A 17,749-nucleotide genomic window follows, 5' to 3' on the forward strand; every position below is an offset into this window, starting at 1 on the left:
GTCCGGAGCCTGTGCTCCGCAACGGGAAAGGCCCACGTACCGCAAAAATAAAAAATAAAAAAATAAATAAACTCCTGACTGTGGCCAGCGGTTACATGCAGACTTTGTCATTTTGCTTACTGACTACACATTTTCATTGATCAATTCTAAATTGGATTATTGTTAGTTTTAAAAGCGCCTGAGCAGCAGAAAGTGGCCACGTGGCAGGCAAAGGGGAGATTGATAGCAGAATAAACAGGGAAAGTGACAAGATTCGAGGCTGAATTGATCACTGTCAGCGGGTCCGTGGTCAGCTGTCTGCCCTTTAGTGCCCAAAGTAAACATCAGAATAATGTTTAGACAAACACATTTGATTTTTGAGGTAATGGGTATGTCAACTAAATGACAAACCTTAGAAAGGTCAAAGGGATAGCCATTTTTCAGACTCTTTCAACCATTAATCGTTGATTTTGGTAACAGAGCTCTGCTAGGCAGAGCGGGGAGAGAACGTCGGCTTGTGTGCGCCGTGTGATGCTCCAGACAGACCTCCCCAGGATTCACCTGGTCGTCAAAATAAAATGCTGTTGTAAGCGAAGAGTTCCTCCTTTAAAAATGGCACTCAGCATCTCAGTCGTCTAAAGACAATCCAAAAGGCAACAATCTTATTAATCCTTTGAAGGGACTCAGTCCATTAGTACCCACTAAAATCATATTTCTGTGGCCTGTTATCTACAATAAAACAAAGCACAGCAAATCCTTTCCTAATCATCCGTTAGCCTCTGAGAAATTTATAACATTGTTCCAAACACAGGAAATCACTGGTGAATCACAAGTACCCGAAATTATAGTTTGGTACAATTCACCACTTGCTGGGTCATTTTTAATGTGATTTTTTTCCCTTTGAAATATCATACGTTAACGACGACTCACAAGGCCAATCAGCACTGATGGTGACTATTGCGAGCGTCCCAAATTCACCTGGTTTATCTAAGCACACAAAGCATTTTTTTTCTTTTGCCTAGAGGGATGTGACCGATGAGACTGGATGGGAATGGAATGTAGGTAGAGATGTTCCTGCCTCCAGAAGGAGCTGAGCATGACTCTGCTTCTCACAGAAGAATGTCATGGTGTTCTTGTGTGCTGACAGTTGCTGCACGCAAATCATAATTTATCGATCTGTTGAAATCATGTCACTTGCCAAAATGTTAGGACTCTCTAAACTCATCAAGCACATCAATGTACATAGGAAGTCAGAGAAATGTGAAGTGTGTATTTGAGTCCTACCTGTAAACACATGTGCCATGGCATGGAGTGTACATCCCTCAGATAAAATAGTGTCACGAGTAGGAAGCATAAACCATATAGAGGTCTATAGTTTTGCTGTGTAAAACTCCAGCAAACTCACTGTGCAGCTTGGGTACTTAGGAAATAAGTCTTTGAATATATCTGCAGTGTGGGAATGTCTTAGTCAGCTTCAGTGCCATAACAAAATACCTAGAGTGAGTGGCTTGAACAATAAAACTTTATTTTCTCACAGCTCTCGAGTCTAGAAGTCCAAGATCAAGGAGCCAGCATGGTCAATTTCTGGTGGGAGCTCTGTTCCTGGATTGTAGACAGCTGCCTTCCTGCTGTGTCCTCACAGGGCAGGGAGAGAGAGAGGGAGAGAAGGAGAAAGGGAGAAAGCAAGTTCTTTAGAGTCTCTTTTAATAAGGTCACTAATCCTACCATAAAGGCCACGTCCTCATGACCTCATCTAAACCTAATGACCTCCCAAAGCCCCCACCTCTGAATACCATCACGTTGGAGGTTAGGGCTTCAACATATGAATGTGGGGGGCACACAATCAGTCCATAGCAGGAGGCATGAGGTTATCAGCTATGGAGGTGGATGTTACTGATGTTCACCAATTTCTAGTTCTTGTCTATTTCTAGTGACATCTTCATTACACTTCTCCATATCCTTGGAATTAAGTTTGGCCATGTCACTAGTCATGGCTAATGAAATATGAGGCATGTCACTTCCAGGCTAAAACATGTCACTGCTGTTGCTCAGCTCTCCTGTCATCTCTTACACTATCAAGGTAAGTCCTGAGCCCCTTGTGATGGTGTCATAGGTGGTATTCTAGTTACCATGCTGAAGAAGAGCTGAGCAGCTTAAAAAAAGCATTGATTTACATTCATGGATGCTGTGGGTCAAGAATTTGAACAGGGTAAAAAGAGGATGACTTGTCAATGCTCCATTATATCTGAGGTTGGGAAGTCAATGGCTAATGTCTAGAATCATCTGAAGGCTTGTTCATTCACATATCTGGTGATGATTCAAAGGCTAAGACTGCCACCTTGAGTGCCACCTTGAGTGCCCACTGTAGACTCTCTAAGTGGTGGGGACTTGCTCACAAACGGCAACATCAAGGCAGTCAGATTTCATACATGGTGGCCCAGGGCTCCAGCAAAGAAGGCAGAAACTACATGGTCTTTTGAAGCCAGCTTGGAAGGCACACATATTACATCAGGTATACGCTATTAGCTGAAGTATCAATAAGCTGGCCCAGGTTCAAGGAGAGGGGACACAGATACCATCTCTCCATCAGAGGAGTGTCAAAGAACGTGTGTGCATGGCTGGAGTCGGTGGGGAGGGGACTTTTTAAGACCACTACTGAGGGTGTGGAATGCCTGTTTGGAGCAGAGCCCCACTGCCCTTCCACAAAGCCATGTGGAATAATAATAAACTCTTACTGTGTTAAGCCACTGAGGTTTTGCTGGCATCTGTCCATGCCCAACCCAAATAGAATATCTCCTTAAGTCCTCAAAGAGTTAATGAGCTTCCTCCATAAATATCAAATTAACCAAAACAGGAAAGGCTTCTACTTTAGAGGAGTATAGCTCCAGTACTAAATTCATGCTTCAGAAGCAATCAGGTTGGAGTGTATAACTGAGTTACTTTGTTGTGCAACAGAGATTGGCACAGAACTGTAAATCAATTGTACTTCAATAAAAAAAATTTTATAAAAAAAAAAGAAGCAATCGGGTTACACGACTTTAAACCAACATCCCCCAAACTGTGTTTGGAGGAACACAATATATATGTCCAATTATTTTAGCAAGAAAACAGAGGTTCCCAATAAAGATACAATAGCATGTACCTGCCCCAGGTATCTGCCCCCAACTGCCTGCTAAGTGGCCGTGTCAAACATCGCAGATCATCCTCAACACTAACCATCAAACAATCTTCTCCTGAGTCCCCAAAACTACTTTCTCTAAGATTCATTCTAGTATAGCTCCTCTCCAAACCCACATTATGTTTGTATCTTTGCGTATTTAAATTCCTGTCTTTGGTCTACTTTGGTACAGAGGAGAGAGTATGGGCTAGAATTCTACTATTTGACCAGTTATTCCCAATAAGTATGTCAAAGTATAACTCTATGTCTAAACTTGAACTAAAAGCTGGATTGGGGAGGGGGGAGAGTGAGGGATCTACTGAAGACTTGTTAGTGAAGGCTAAGATCTGAAGTAGCATTTCGTCTCCTGGGGAGGCAAGATGGGCACACAAAACCATATTAGTCATCTGATCGTGTATGATAAGGACATTATCAGAGTCATGAGAAAGGAGATGAGAATTGGTTAAAGTAGAAGGAGACAGCTTTACAGAGGGAACTGGATTCAGCTTGTCTTTGCAAGGAAGACAGATCGGACTGTAAGGGCAGGAGAAAGAATGCGCAGAATGCGTAGAGGCAAGAATGCTCAGGGGAGGACCTAGTGCAAGGAAGAAACCAGACAGCTGGACTATGGACAGTGTCCTCATAAAGCATCAAGTCATCAAAGTTATTGATAGTTCCAACGTCACTGTGATCCACTGGAGAACCTGACTCAGCCCACTTCCCAAGGGCTTCAGACCAGATGGAAAACTAGGTTCCTCTTAGTTTATTCTATGACCTGGAGCAGCTTGAAAAAAGCAAGAAAAGTCAAGAGCCTGGGAGGAGGTGGGCTGTGAAACAGAAGGTCCTGGGCACAAATCCAACTCTGCTTCTCAATCGCAGATGAGGTCTTAACTCATCCACACCTCAGCTTCCCCTTTTGCCACATGAGTATGAAATTCTCATTAACATGACTTCTCTGTGGATTAGTTTGACACTGTGTGTAAAGTTCCCAGCACTGTTATGGTTACATGGTAGATGCTCAAAAGAAGGTGCGTACCACCATCATCATGGTAGATACTCAAAAGAAGGTGTGTGTTATCATCACCATCCTCATCATTATCATCACCATCACCTCATTAACAAAACGAAAGATCCCAAGGATAAATTCCAAGCTATGCTTTGGAAAGAAATAGACTAGAAAGATAGAGATTTGCAGAGAACACAGGGCTCATGAGTCCTGAGTCAGCAATAGAATGTGCTTCAACTAAAAAGTTAACTGAAGAATATTTTCTATCCGCGGTTTGTTGAATCTGCAGGTGCGGAACCCACAGGTATGGAGGCCGTGTCAAACATCGTAGTAATGAAACTGTAGTAATGAAACAAGGAAGGAGCAGCATTATAAAATCCCAATGCCAGTTAGTGTTGACTTCTCAGGAGGAGGGGGGAGGACGGATGTCAATGAACATTATTGGCAGTATTCTAGTTCTTGTGCAGACGATTGATGCCTGTAACGTATCATTAATAAATGAATAAGTAAAATGGGAGAGGGCCATGCACGAACGGATTATGATAGCTCAAGTATCGAGTAAAATCAAATACTGCCCAGTGCTGTACCTGGTCATGTGAATGATGAGAAAATGTCCTCACGTAGGAGTCTTCCATCCTCTGAACACTGAAGCAACATAATTATACTCATTAAAGAAAAAAAAGTTAATTTAAGAATATCATTTTAGGGCTTCCCTGGTGGCTCAGTGGTTGAGAGTCCGCCTGCCGATGCAGGGGACACGGGTTCGTGCCCCGGTCCGGGAAAATCCCACATGCAGCAGAGCAGCTGCGCCCGTGAGCCATGGCCGCTGAGCCTGCGCATCCGGAGCCTGTTGCTCCACAACAGGAGAGGCCACAACAGTGAGAGGCCCACGTACAGGAAAAAAAATAAATAAATAAAATAAAAAGAATATCATTTTAAAAAAAGGAAGTACTAATGTCTGCTGCAACATGCAACGTGGATGAACATTGGAAACACTATGCTAAGTCAAAGAAACCAGATGCAAAAGCCATATTGTAAACTAGAGATGATCATACTAAGTAAGTTATAAAGAGAAAGACAAATAGCATATGACATGATTTATATGTGGAATCTAAAATATGACACAAATGAACTTACCTATGAAACAGAAACAGACTCACAGACATAGAGAACAGACTTGTAGTTGCCAAGGGGGAGGGGTGTGGAGGGAGGGATGGAGTGGGAGTTTGGGGTTGGTAGATGCAAACTATCAGTGTTATATATAGAATGGATAAACAAGTCCCTACTGTGTAGCACAGGGAACTATATTCAATATCCTGTGATAAACCGTAACAGAAAAGAATGGGAAAAAGAATGTATATATGTGTATAACTGAGTGACCTTGCTATATGGCAGAATTTAGCACAACATTGTAAATCAACTATACTTCAATAAAAGAAAATTAGAAAAAGACCGTATTGTATGAGTCCATTGATATGAAATGTCCAGAACAGACAAATCTATAAAGACAGAGAACAGATTAGGGTTTTCCAGGGGTTCTGGAGAAGAGGCAATGGGAGTAACTGCTTAAGGGGTTCGAGGTTTCCATTCGGGGTGATGAAAAGTTCTGGAACGAGACAGTAATGATGGTTGCAAAACATCATGAATGTACCTAATGCCACTGAATTGTACACTTTACAGTGGTTAAAATGGTAAATTTTAAATTATGTGTATTTTAACACAATAAAAAAGTGGCATCCAAATATATTAGCAGAAAAGTAACATTAAAAGTCAGGGAACTAGTGGGAAGCAGCCGCATAGCACAGGGAGATCAGCTTGGTGTTTTGTGACCACCTGGAGGGGTGGGATAGGGAGGGTGGGAGGGAGACACAAGAGGGAGGAGATATGGGGATATATGTATACGTATAGTTGACTCACTTTGTTATAAAGCAGAAACTAACACACCATTGTAAAGCAATTATACTCCAATAAAGATGTTAAAAAAAAAAAAAAAAGCAGGGAACTAACTCTCTCCTAACACTCAGAATTTAAGATCCTAGTGAGATGACAGTACGGTATGGATGCATGACGTTAAAAATGACTGATAGAGAAACTGAAGAGCACTAAAAATAATAAAAAGCATAGAAAAGAGTGTACCAAAGAGCGGTCAGAGATGGAATGACTAAAACAGACAGAGGAGACAGCAATAACGTGTAGAAATAGGAGAGGTTATCTGAGATTATCTGACTGTCCATGTGCGCTCTATTAAAATAACAAGATTGTCCTTGCATAATTCCCCACTCTAATTCATTTCAGCAAAAGTCCCACCCCAGAACCACTGGGGCACTGAATGCCAACTATAAATAAATTGTGTACAGTGAAACAATACTGTATTGTAATCATTTTTCATATTTTCCCAAATGTCAATGCATAGAGAAACTCGAATCTTGGTGTAATATTTTCCCCACGAATAGGGAAAGCTGATACTTTCACCATTTGGAAGATAGAGAGAGAAGGATGCTTTCTGGAGAAGGAGATAAAAGATGTTAAACTGAGTAGAAGGCGGACCATTGTGCACAAGTCTCCCCTCACTACAGCTGGTCATCTGCTGGAACCAGCGAGCAGAGTGGCACTTGCAGTCTGAGAGGGAAGTGGCTGAATTAGGGAAGCCCTTTATTTGGAGGAAAGCTTTGTTAGCAAGGACAGCTAAGGGGCTGCAGTCAGAATGCCCAGCTGAGGCTACCCCAGGAGTTCTGTAAGAGAAAGGCCTGAGTTCGTGCTGTCAGGCTCAGCTCTGAGTCAGCAAACAAATATACAGTTTTTGAGTTAAAGTTTCATGTAGTGCTGTAATAATTAATCTTGCTTCGATGTTTATAAGGTCATCATTTTGGAATCTGTAGACTAACAGACAGTAATAACTCCACGGATCAGGCTGCCTGAATCCAATTACAAATATCTCATCTATAGTGGCAGCAACTTGGAGTGAGGTGAAACTTGGAAGAAAGGCTGGAAGGGTTCCATCAGGACCGCTAGCCTGAAAAAATGCTGATAAACATGAAACTTATCAACAATTCTGACATTTCTTTCCCAGATAGAAACATTTTATGCTACGAGCTTTTTGAGGACTCTTTTTCGGAGAAGGCTTACTGCACACCATGGGTTCAGAATGCAAATCACCACCTACAGTGGAAGAAAGAGATAAATTTAAAAAGCAGATTTTCAGAGAAAGACCCAAAGGAAGAGAAACAAATGGACAACTGGGGTGGGGGAGGTGAGATAAAGGGACAGAGTGAGATGAGGAGGGACAGAAATGAAAATAAGAAAGATCCCAAGAAGAAGACTCACTTCTTTTCAAATTTCCTGGTGTCCTGATGGAGTAATGGGAGATTCCAACATAGATGGGAGGATCTAAGTAAAGGTTCAGGGGACATCAGCTGGCTTTCTATTTGTTCCCAGACCCGAGGGTTGTCCACCTCTCAGCTGACACCTCTCTCACCCACGGGTGGCCCCTGATCTGCTCCAGCTAAGTTTGTTTCCTTGTTGATCAACACGCCAACACATCACAACAAGAAGTTGGCATGGAAAATGACTTAAAACATGCATCATGCTCATAGGAAGAGAGTCAGTCTTCTTATCTGCCCCTGCAAAATATGAATTGCACAAAAGGACACTCTGTCGTCATGAAAGAACGGTGGGCAGCCATGCTGCTGACCCATATACCTAAGGCTTGGAGAACAAGGAGGCCAGTCAAGGCTCTATCTCCCCTGACACGAGGGTGCAGGGTCACACTCCCACCTACTCACTTAGTGAATGCCAAAAGTTCTGCAATCCTTTCTAGACTTTAGAACCATGAGGATGACAGTGTCCCATCTCAAGAAGAAAGGAAGTGCCTTTTTTGGGGATTAGGTTTGGTTTGTTGTTTGTTTTGCTCTGTTTCCACTGGCTCTCAGGTCAGCTACCCACTCTTCAGAACGGAGCCAGACTTCCTCTGCACCATGAACAGGACCCTGGCTTTTTCCCAGGCCTCCTGCAGAACTTCTAGCACCTTCCTCACACAGATTGCAGGTAGGAGATTAGAAGCACAGAGCTCTGGAATTGTAAGGATGGAAAAGAAGATGTAAATAAAGGTCCACCTTTCAATCTCCTGGGCCTCCAGTTCAATTTTAAGTGCTCAAAACAGTGACTCTCTCCTAGAGAAAGGGAGCTGCTGCACCCACAGTGCAACAGGCTGTTTCCTGGCTGGTGCAGCCCATCTCTGGGCTGAAGCCAGAGTGCCCACTGCATGAGCTGTGAGCACACAGGGTCCAGCAGAAACCCCTTCGTTTTCCACATCTGTCCCTTTAAAATGTCAGTAAGGTCCACTTTCTCCCTGCACTGCATCTGTTTCCCTGGCATCCCACGTTTCTGTTACAGAGAGCTAAATCCTCGATTTATTGCTTTCTCTTTTTCAAAGTAAGACAATGTAGATTCAAGACATTTAGCAAAGGTCTCCAGCTAAGCCCCAAATTTAAAGATGAGGAAGGATTTGGAATTCCCTATACTACTCTCCTGTGACCAGGTTGTATGTTGTTTGTTTCCGGGGCATGTTGTGATACCAGGCTCTTTGACTACATATTAAGATGTCTTAATTGGTCTCAGTGATTTCCAGCTTGCAAGACATCACCTAGAGCTAGACTGGTGCAAAGTTTTTAAATTTTTAATTAGCATTTTAAAAATAATCCTTAGAGTTAGACCAGTCCATATTCAAATGCTCTGGGCATCAGTCCCAGCTACTCACCAGCTGGTGACTTGAGACCAGTTACCTAACTTCCCCATGCCTCAGTTTCCTGCATCTACAAAACTCTGATGAGAATTCCTGCCCTACCTACTTGGCAATACTAAAATGGGAAAATGCTATGAATTATAAAGCATTCAAAGGTGCTGTCTTATGACTGAGAATACCAACTTGTTCATAATAATTACTGGGGGACTTGCAGGTTATGCTCAAGTCATTGGAGAGTAAGACACAAGTAACTTCCTACTAAACTACTGAACTACAGGGCTTCTTCTAGAACCCATCCATGTGAGTGCTAGTAGCTACCTTTCCATCTACGGTATGGAACACCTGTTTTTACAGAATGATCATCTGAGTGCAGCTGTTTCCAAATCTAAAAATAAGTCAAGGTATAAGCAATCTTTTCATTTTTAAATTATATGGTAAAGTCAACTTTTTCCCCTTTGGTGTACAGGTCTATGAATTTTCATACGTACAGACTGGCCTAACCACCACCCCAATCAGCGTACTGTCCAGTTCCATCACCTAAAACATTCCCTTAATGGACACATTCTTTCTCCCTCTCCCCACCTCACAGCACCTGCAAGCATGGATCTGTTCTCCAGGTCTATTCTGACCTTTTTGGAAAACGTCATCTCAATGGAACCATACAGTATTCAGCTGTCTGAAACTGGCTGTTTTTCACTCAGCATAGCATCTTTGAGAATCATCATCAAAGTTATTGTCTGTTTCTTTTCATTACTAAATAGTATTCCCTGGTACTGATGTACCACAGTTGGTTTAACCATTCACCTGGTAAAGGACATCTGGTTTATTTCCACATCTTAGTGATTATTAATAGAGCGGCATAAACATTCACGTGTAAGTTGTTGCGTGAGCCTAAGTTTTCATCTCTCTAGGGTAAACACCTAGGAGTGGGATGGCTGGGTCATCCAAGTCGTTCTTTTATAGTGACAGGTAAATTTCAACATCACATTAAATCTCCAGATTTTTTTTTCAAGTCAATCTCTTAAAATAAGAGACTAAAAACACTATTAAACAACACTTAAAAAACTCATGTACTCTACCCTCTCTCAAAATGTGAGGTTTTGATATTTTTGTGCTATTTTTGAGTGTTTTCCATAGATATTTAAAATGTCATTTTAGCACATTGTAAATAATTTTCAGTGAGTCTATCAAGAGTTATTTTTATCAGCTAAGCAACATCCATTTGACTTTCTGAAATAAAGACAAAATAAAGCTAAGTAGAAAGGGGGTTCAACATCAGAGTTTGAGTTAACACAGACCGGATCTAGCATAATTTTGAAGCCACTAAGGCTAAACATTATGAAGAACACTCCTTCAACACTACTCATCAAGTAACCCTTGGGGTGTTTGAAGATACTTTTTAGGAGTGCCCCCAAAGGCCTGGATTTAGCATTTGTTAAGCAGTCCTGAGGAAGCCACAGTCACTGGAGTTTTGTGAGCCAGTCTCTACGTGGTATCTCTTGCCCTGAGCCTCATGGGTCCCACGGGCCCCAGAACAATCTTCATTCCCATGGTTGAAGATGACAGCATAATGTCAGTGTACTTAAAATTCAATTTCATTCTTCCTAATCTATGCTCCATTATGCAGGCCTTTGAAACAGTCTCCAAAGAAGGTAAGCCTTCTATTGATTCCCATTCTCCTACATAGCAACTGGTGTGTAGCAACCCATCGTATATTACGAGGGGGAGAAAATATTGATTCTAGGAAACTTAATATTATTAAAAGACAGTTGTATTAAATCTCTTTCCTGGACTTAGCTGAGCGCTTTTTTTTTCTTTCCCATTTTCAGAAAATCAATGAAGCTAATACCCTTGTTAGTTTTAGAGTTTCTACAACAGCAGTTTCATGTCATCATAGAACCATCGGAAGGTTTGTAGGCTCAGCACTCAAAGCTTGCAGCCCTTGACTGACTGACGATAATAACATTCCTCTCTTTAGTTTTTTCTCTTTAGTTTTTCTGCCACTCAGAGGGGGCAAGTTGTATTCGAATTACATTTTCCATGTTATCTGTTTTCTCCGGTGTGTAAAAGTCTCAAGATAATGCTTAGCCTTCACCATAAAATGCCTAAGTGCCTATGATAAAGTTCACTTCACAAATGCAATTTGCAGTTTGAGAGAAGTTTAAAGAAATAAAACCAACAGGAATCAACATGGCGGGGGTGCGGGTGTTGCTTGATGGAGAACACCTGCCAACTGAAAACCCCAGAATCTGCTATTTAAGACTGTAAGTCACATTGGTTTTTCTGTGGACCATCCAAACATGAGCTTTCCTTTTTATAAGAAGCAGCTGCTTCTGATTTGTGACAAGATTAAAGCATGTTGGAATCTCTTGCCAGCATCCAAGTTCTGATAGAATGTCTGCTATGTCATTATCAAATATAACAAGACTGTAATATGGCTCCAGAGTCAATGAACCAAAGACTGGAGTCTTCTTCTAATTATATAATATGAAACTTCTTGTAATTCTGATGCCATGAATTTGGAATTTGTGATTAATATGAGTTAGACTGCTAAGCAAGCATTTTCATCATAGATACTGCAAACAGTATTTTAAAAATAAGATGGCAAGAATAATGCTGAAACTATGTGAAAAACAAACTGTCTTCAAACCCCCTCAAGGACTTTAGAAGCCACAATTAGCATTCAAATATTTGTGGTGCTTTTTATAGTTATTTTATATCCCTTTCCTCTGGCTTCTCTTGAGAGTGGTATTCTCAGCTTCCAACTGACCAAGTCCACCTGGACATTTCAGACACCATGAATTGATTTGCCCCAAACTGCATTGGACATTTGTATTTCTTGCTTACTGTCTCTCTTCCTGTTTTCCCACTTTCCATGAAAGGACTCATCTCTACCGTCACCTAAAAGAGAAATCTGAAAAGCAACCAAGGACCGTTGATTGACGTTGACGCTGTTTAAGAAATATCTGTCTAACTTGACTCCTCTCCCCTAGAATTCATCCTGTTGCTGCTTCCTCCCCACTCACCAGACCCCTGAAAGACCTCTTACCTACCAGCATGTCTGGTCCCAGAGATGAAAAAAGCAAAGCATCAGATCATATTGAAAACTGCCCTTGGCTTCATATCGCCCATCAGATAACATGCCGAGTCACCAGCACCCTGTGCTGGGAAGGCTCTGGACTCAAAGATGATGCACATGAGCTTGAGCAGATACCAGAGCAGAAATGCCTGTGTCCTCTTTGGGTGAAGGTAGGAGACCCAAAGGGCTCAAACAGGAGTTTTTGTTAGTGATATTTATACAAAATCGGTCATAGAGGTAAAGGGGGTCCAGACCAGTGGAGACTTGAAAATCAGCCTGAGACTTTTTGACTGTATCCCTCTATCCGTGGGGAATCTTGGTATGTCATGAGCAGAAGAGGCAGAGAGAAGCAATGTCCAATTGGAAACACCAATCCCCCTCCCCTACTGCCACACAAACAACTAAATGATGTCATTAGGCTACTAGCTATTTTTGCTAGTGACTACTTCATTTGTCTTTCATGGGAAACAAGGAGAGAAAGAGAGATTTATTGACAAGTAACTCTTTAGGAGCTTCCCTTTAATACACTTCGAATTTTTAAGTAATACTTGGTACTGGCTCTACAGACATAAATGCTGTTTCAGAGATTTACAATGTATTAGTAGCAGTATATAGCTTAACTGTGACGGTCCTCTCTCCAGAGGATAAAAAAATAGAAATATAGTACATCATCAGATAAAGTACTAACATATTAATGAGGGGACTTCATTTCTTTGAACCAAAGAAAACAAAAAAAATATGATGGAGAATGCATTAATGAGGGTTTCAAACTTAAGTGCCTGGTCCTTTTAGTCCAAAGCCATTTTATCAGATAATCTCATTCAAAGTAAGACACAGTGGTCCTATGTGTTATAGCCTCCATTTGAGAAGATCATTTAAAAATCATTTAAAAGGGAGTTGGTATGTATACACCATAATTTGCTTATCCAACCATCCACTGATGAACATTTGGGTTCAGTCATTTAAAAAAACGAAGTACTGACACATGCTATAACATGGATGGACCTTGAAACATTATGCTAAGTGAAAAAAGCCAGACACAAAAGACATGTTGTATGATTTCATTTATATGAAATGCCCAGAACAGGCTAATCCGTAGACACAGAAAGCAGACTTGTGGTTGCCAGGGGCTGGAGGGAGAATGAGGAATGACTGCTTAGTGGGTACAGGATTTCCTTTTGGGGTGATGAAGTTGTTTTGGAACTAGATAGAGGTGGTGGTTATACAGTGCTGTGGGTCTACTTAATGCCACTGAATTCTTCACTTTAAAATGGTTAATTTGGGGCTTCCCTGGTGGCGCAGTGGTTGAGAGTCCGCCTGCCGATGCAGGGGACACGGGTTCGTGCCCCGGTCCGGGAAGATCCCACGTGCCGCGGAGCGGCTGGGCCCGTGAGCCATGGCCGCTGAGCCTGCGCGTCCGGAGCCTGTGCTCCGCAACGGGAGAGGCCACAACAGTGAGAGGCCCGCATACCGCAAAAAAAAAAAAAAAAAAAGGTTAATTTTGTGTTATGTGAATTTCACCACAATTTTAAAAGGGGGGAGGCGGTCTGTAGATGGCCACCCAGGAGGCTGTTACAGTGAAATTTCAGACATTGTGGCAATAGGGTAGAGGTTTCCTAGTAAGGAGCTTTCTCAGGGTCCCTAACTCACAGGAATGAGTTTGCCTTTGTCCGGGACTGAACTTGCCTCAGATAAAAAGTCCTCGCTGTGGCTTGTCTGGGAAGCCAAGGTTAGCTCGCAAGAAAGGAAGGAGGCTTGGCCTCCGCCTTCCACTGGCGTGGATCCATCCTCTGTGCAAAAAAAGAAATAAGTAACTAATGCTGACTGGAATTAATTTTATTATTATCCTTATGCTATGCTGACCTTTTCTTTTCTGTGGCCTAAAATTAGATCTTGTGTTGTTTAGCCAGATTTTGCCTGGGATTCTTTTTAAGTTGTATTGATTCCCTACTGCTGTGGCAGCAGAGCCAGGCCAAGGCGAGACCTGGTGGTTACACACAGTTTACTTTACGGTTTCACCCTCGGACACAGACCGAGGCAGCGACATTTGTTTTCTGGTTACTGATGACACATGCGTTTCATCTTTCTTTCTCATGCCCCAGGCTAACCTGGGAAGCCTACCCAGGGCCTTACGCAAGGGAGCCCCTGGTTGCTGAGGCTGCAGACTGTAGAGTCTAGAAGTCTGAGACTTGAAGACCCACCCACCCGATTCCCATTGGATAAGAATGCCAGCCTTTCTCAGGGCAGGAAATCAACATGAGGAGGGCAGAGGATAAAGAAGAGACTAGATGGAAGTGAGCTTTGAGTAGGTATAGTTTTGCTGTCCTGCTTTTTGATGTGAGTGGATGTACATTCAACTGTGCCTTTCTATGAAAAAATTCACCAGGAGGAGGGCACAGCTGTCAGGGTCCATTCAAAGGACAGAAATCACTCTAGTTATTTTAACAAGGAAGATGTAATGCAAAGAAATGTTAACTCTAAAAGATACTTAACTATTTTATTTTTAAAAAGGGACCCTAGGGCTTCCCTGGTAGCACAGTGGTAGAGAGTCCGCCTGCCGATGCGGGGGACACGGGTTCGTGCCCCGGTCCGGGAAGATCCCACATGCCGCGGAGCGGATGGGCCCGTGAGCCATGGCCGCTGAGCCTGCACGTCCGGAGCCTGTGCTCCGCAACGGGAGAGGCCGCGACAGTGAGAGGCCCGTGTACCGCAAAAAAAAAAAAAAAAAAAAAAAAAGGGACCCTAAAGAAGTAGCATTACCTTTGGGATAAGGAAGAGAGATAAAAGGACAAAGAATTAGGAGAGAAGCCCCCTCTTGCCATCCACAAGGCTGAGACTCAGAGCTCATCAGAGGGGACTTAGCTACCACAAGAACTTACAACCTGCTGGTGGTCAAGAAACATCCTGGAAGGCAAAGGCCAGAGATGGTCTGGAGAAACAGCCTGTCATCGTAGGGGTGTGTGTGGGAAGAGCTCCTGGGAAGTGGCCACCAGCAGAGAGAGCATGGCCGGAGCTCAGCTACATAGGCCACTGGGCCACTGCAGAGGAGGGTAACGCTGAAGATACAGAACTCAGGAGCAAACAGTCTCCATCTGGCATTTGCCATTCTAAACCCTCCTGTGATGAAGTTAACATCTGGCCAGTGGGCAAAGGAGAAATGTTTACAGGGTCCAGCTCCAGTATCACAAATCAGGGCAGAGGAGAGTCAATCTGGAGCTGGGAGACAATACATTGACAATGTGCACAGATGGGGACCCCCATTCTAGATCTGGCCTCACTTCAAGGGCAGGCAGACCCTTCACGTCAGTGAACTGCTATCATGGTATCTCCGTCCCTGGGAGGAGCACGGAAAACATTCTTCATCAACTCCATTTGCCAGTACTCGGTGATATATCCAGGTGAGTCAAGGGACATCATTAAACTTTCAAAAACATTGGTTGATAAATATTTTCACAGCATCTCAGGTGGAGGAGAAAGATAAAGAGGAGGACTTTCGTAAACTTAGATGTGGCCCCAAATGGCTGTATTTTCACCAAAATCAGTTTCCTTTTCCTCCTAAGCATCCAGCTAGACTCTGTTCCCAGCTTCCTTTTACAGTTACACAGAGGCCACGTAACTAATTCTAGCCAATGGGAAGTAAGCAAAAGTAATATATCCCACTCCCAGGCCTGGCCCTTAGAACAGCCCCAGCCCTTATGTCCTCTCTCTTCCATGACCCACTAGTTGCTTGCAGAAGAGGGGGTCTGTGGTCTTAGGGAATGGCAGAGCTTCTAAGGAAGGAGCCTAGGGCCCCGAGTTACCTTTTGGAGGAGAGTATCCCTGGAGAGTTGCCCAGCCAGATACACCCACATTGGACTGTGATGACAGGAAAGAATAAGCCCTTGGTGCACTGGTTTCCAGACCAGCAGTGTCAGCATCACTTGCAAACTCGTTAAAAATGCAAATTCCCGGCTTTGACCAAGGCACACTCAATTAGAAACCTTGCGAGAGGGTCTCTAAAAGCCCCATATTTTAATAAGGGGATTTAGACACTCTAAAGTTTGAGAACATCTGCCTTATTGTGTAAGGACGCTGAGATTTGGAGGGTTTTTGTTAAGTCACCTAGATAACTATCTACAGGGAGTCCCCACATAAAAACCATAAACTGAGTCCTTGGTAACCAATTAAAATTTGACTGCTGCTTTACTAGAGACCTTTGTCACGGCTCCATTAATTCCAAGCCTGGACCAAGGTGATTAGGTCTTCATAAGGTTGAAGACTTACTCACCTCGGGTATCACCTGTGCCACTTGACCGGGAACCGGAAAGCCAGGACTGGGTTTATTAATTGAATTTTTTTAGACAAGTCACTTAACCTGCTCATTTTATTGCCTCTGCAAAAAGCAGATCAATTCCAACCCATTTAGTAGTTACCTGGAGGAAAAATCCTCAGACAAACAAGAGCCAATAGATTGCACGTCCATGTTTAGAGAAATTCCATATGATTGTTTTTATTTCCATCAAACTTTAGAAAACAGAAGACAAAACCCAGCAGCTCTTCAACTCCATACAGCAGCTGCAAACAGGGGACTGCGCAGAAACAAACGATCTAGGTTAACTCGTTTTCAATTTAGAACTTTCCAAATGTGAAGTTTTCTATTTCAACTGTTGGCCAAAATGTAATGCCATCTCTACAAAAATTGGGGTTGTTTAATTTCCCAAATATAAAGTCCAAATTTTAGGGTTTTTGAAATCACATTTCCCAGGGGAAAAATATCATCATTTCAGGGAAATGGGAAGCTTGGAAAGAGCATCTAATATCAAAGCAATGTGTTTAATTAGCCACGTGGGTAAACAAGGGCAGCCAGGAAAGCGGCGGCTCAGAGGAGAGTCATGGCATTTAGTTCCAGCTCCGTGCAAAGCCACATCTTCAGCACTCAGTTCAGAAGTAATTACCATCTCGCTGGCCCTCGGGTAGAGGGAGAAAAGAAATAACTATATTCATCTTGTGATTAAATGGCAATTAGCAGCTAAGTGCCCTGCAATAATGTGGCAGTTACCACCTCATCACAGTATCAGCAGCTTCCCTGGCCAATCCCACCAGCCCGCTGGGTATCAGAGCACAGTGCTGCGTGGCTAGGACCCTAGGGAGGACCCAGGCACCAGCCAACATAGGTCAGAGGGAGGCACAAGTTAGTGGTTAAATGGGGACCCTACAGCCAAGCTGCCTGGGTTCCCAATACAACCCCACCACTTATCAACCTGCCAACTTGGCCGAGTTACCTGAATCTTTCTCAGCAACAGTGTCCTCGTCTGAAAATTGGGGGAAAGAGTTGTTTCTAACACATAGCATGGTGAGTGTGAGGCTTAAGTGAGTTCATAGATGCAAAGCATTCAGGAGAGCTCCCAGAACACGGAATATTCTCAGTCAAAGATGGTTAATGTTTCCCCATGCTTCTCCTTCATGGGGCTGGGACAGATTAACTCTTTCCAGCCATGCATGATTTAATGCTAAAAATAATTTTAAATGCATTGTACTGCCAAAAACAGAAACACACACAGACAAAATACCCTCTCTTATACCAGCCTGTCCCTTTGGTTCTGTATGAATTCTGATTTATCCTGTACCTGAGGGACCACCCTCGATTGTTACAAATTGTGAAACACATAGAAGCAACATCCAGGAAGGCCTGAACGGAAATGTTTTATTTCCCAAAAAGAGCAAGGCTATGGATTCAGACAAGAAACTGGGGAGTCCAACGTCTCAAGACACAAATGAATGAGGATGGACCTAAGTAAGGCCAAAGGG

General features: G+C 42.9%; 1 protein-coding gene across 2 annotated transcripts in view; it reads right to left on the reverse strand.

The window, feature by feature from the left end:
* Positions 1-1,483: 1,483 nt before the first annotated feature.
* SETD4 (SET domain containing 4) overlaps positions 1,484-17,749 on the reverse strand; it is a 412,601-nt gene continuing 396,335 nt past the window's right edge. For both annotated transcript variants that reach the window (XR_010943838.1, XR_010943837.1), the window contains one exon: positions 1,484-1,607. The gene's annotated coding sequence lies outside the window, so the exon portion shown is untranslated. The remainder of the gene's footprint in view (positions 1,608-17,749) is intronic.

Source organism: Pseudorca crassidens, chromosome 5 (assembly GCF_039906515.1).
Source record: "Pseudorca crassidens isolate mPseCra1 chromosome 5, mPseCra1.hap1, whole genome shotgun sequence".
NCBI lineage: Eukaryota > Metazoa > Chordata > Mammalia > Artiodactyla > Delphinidae > Pseudorca > Pseudorca crassidens.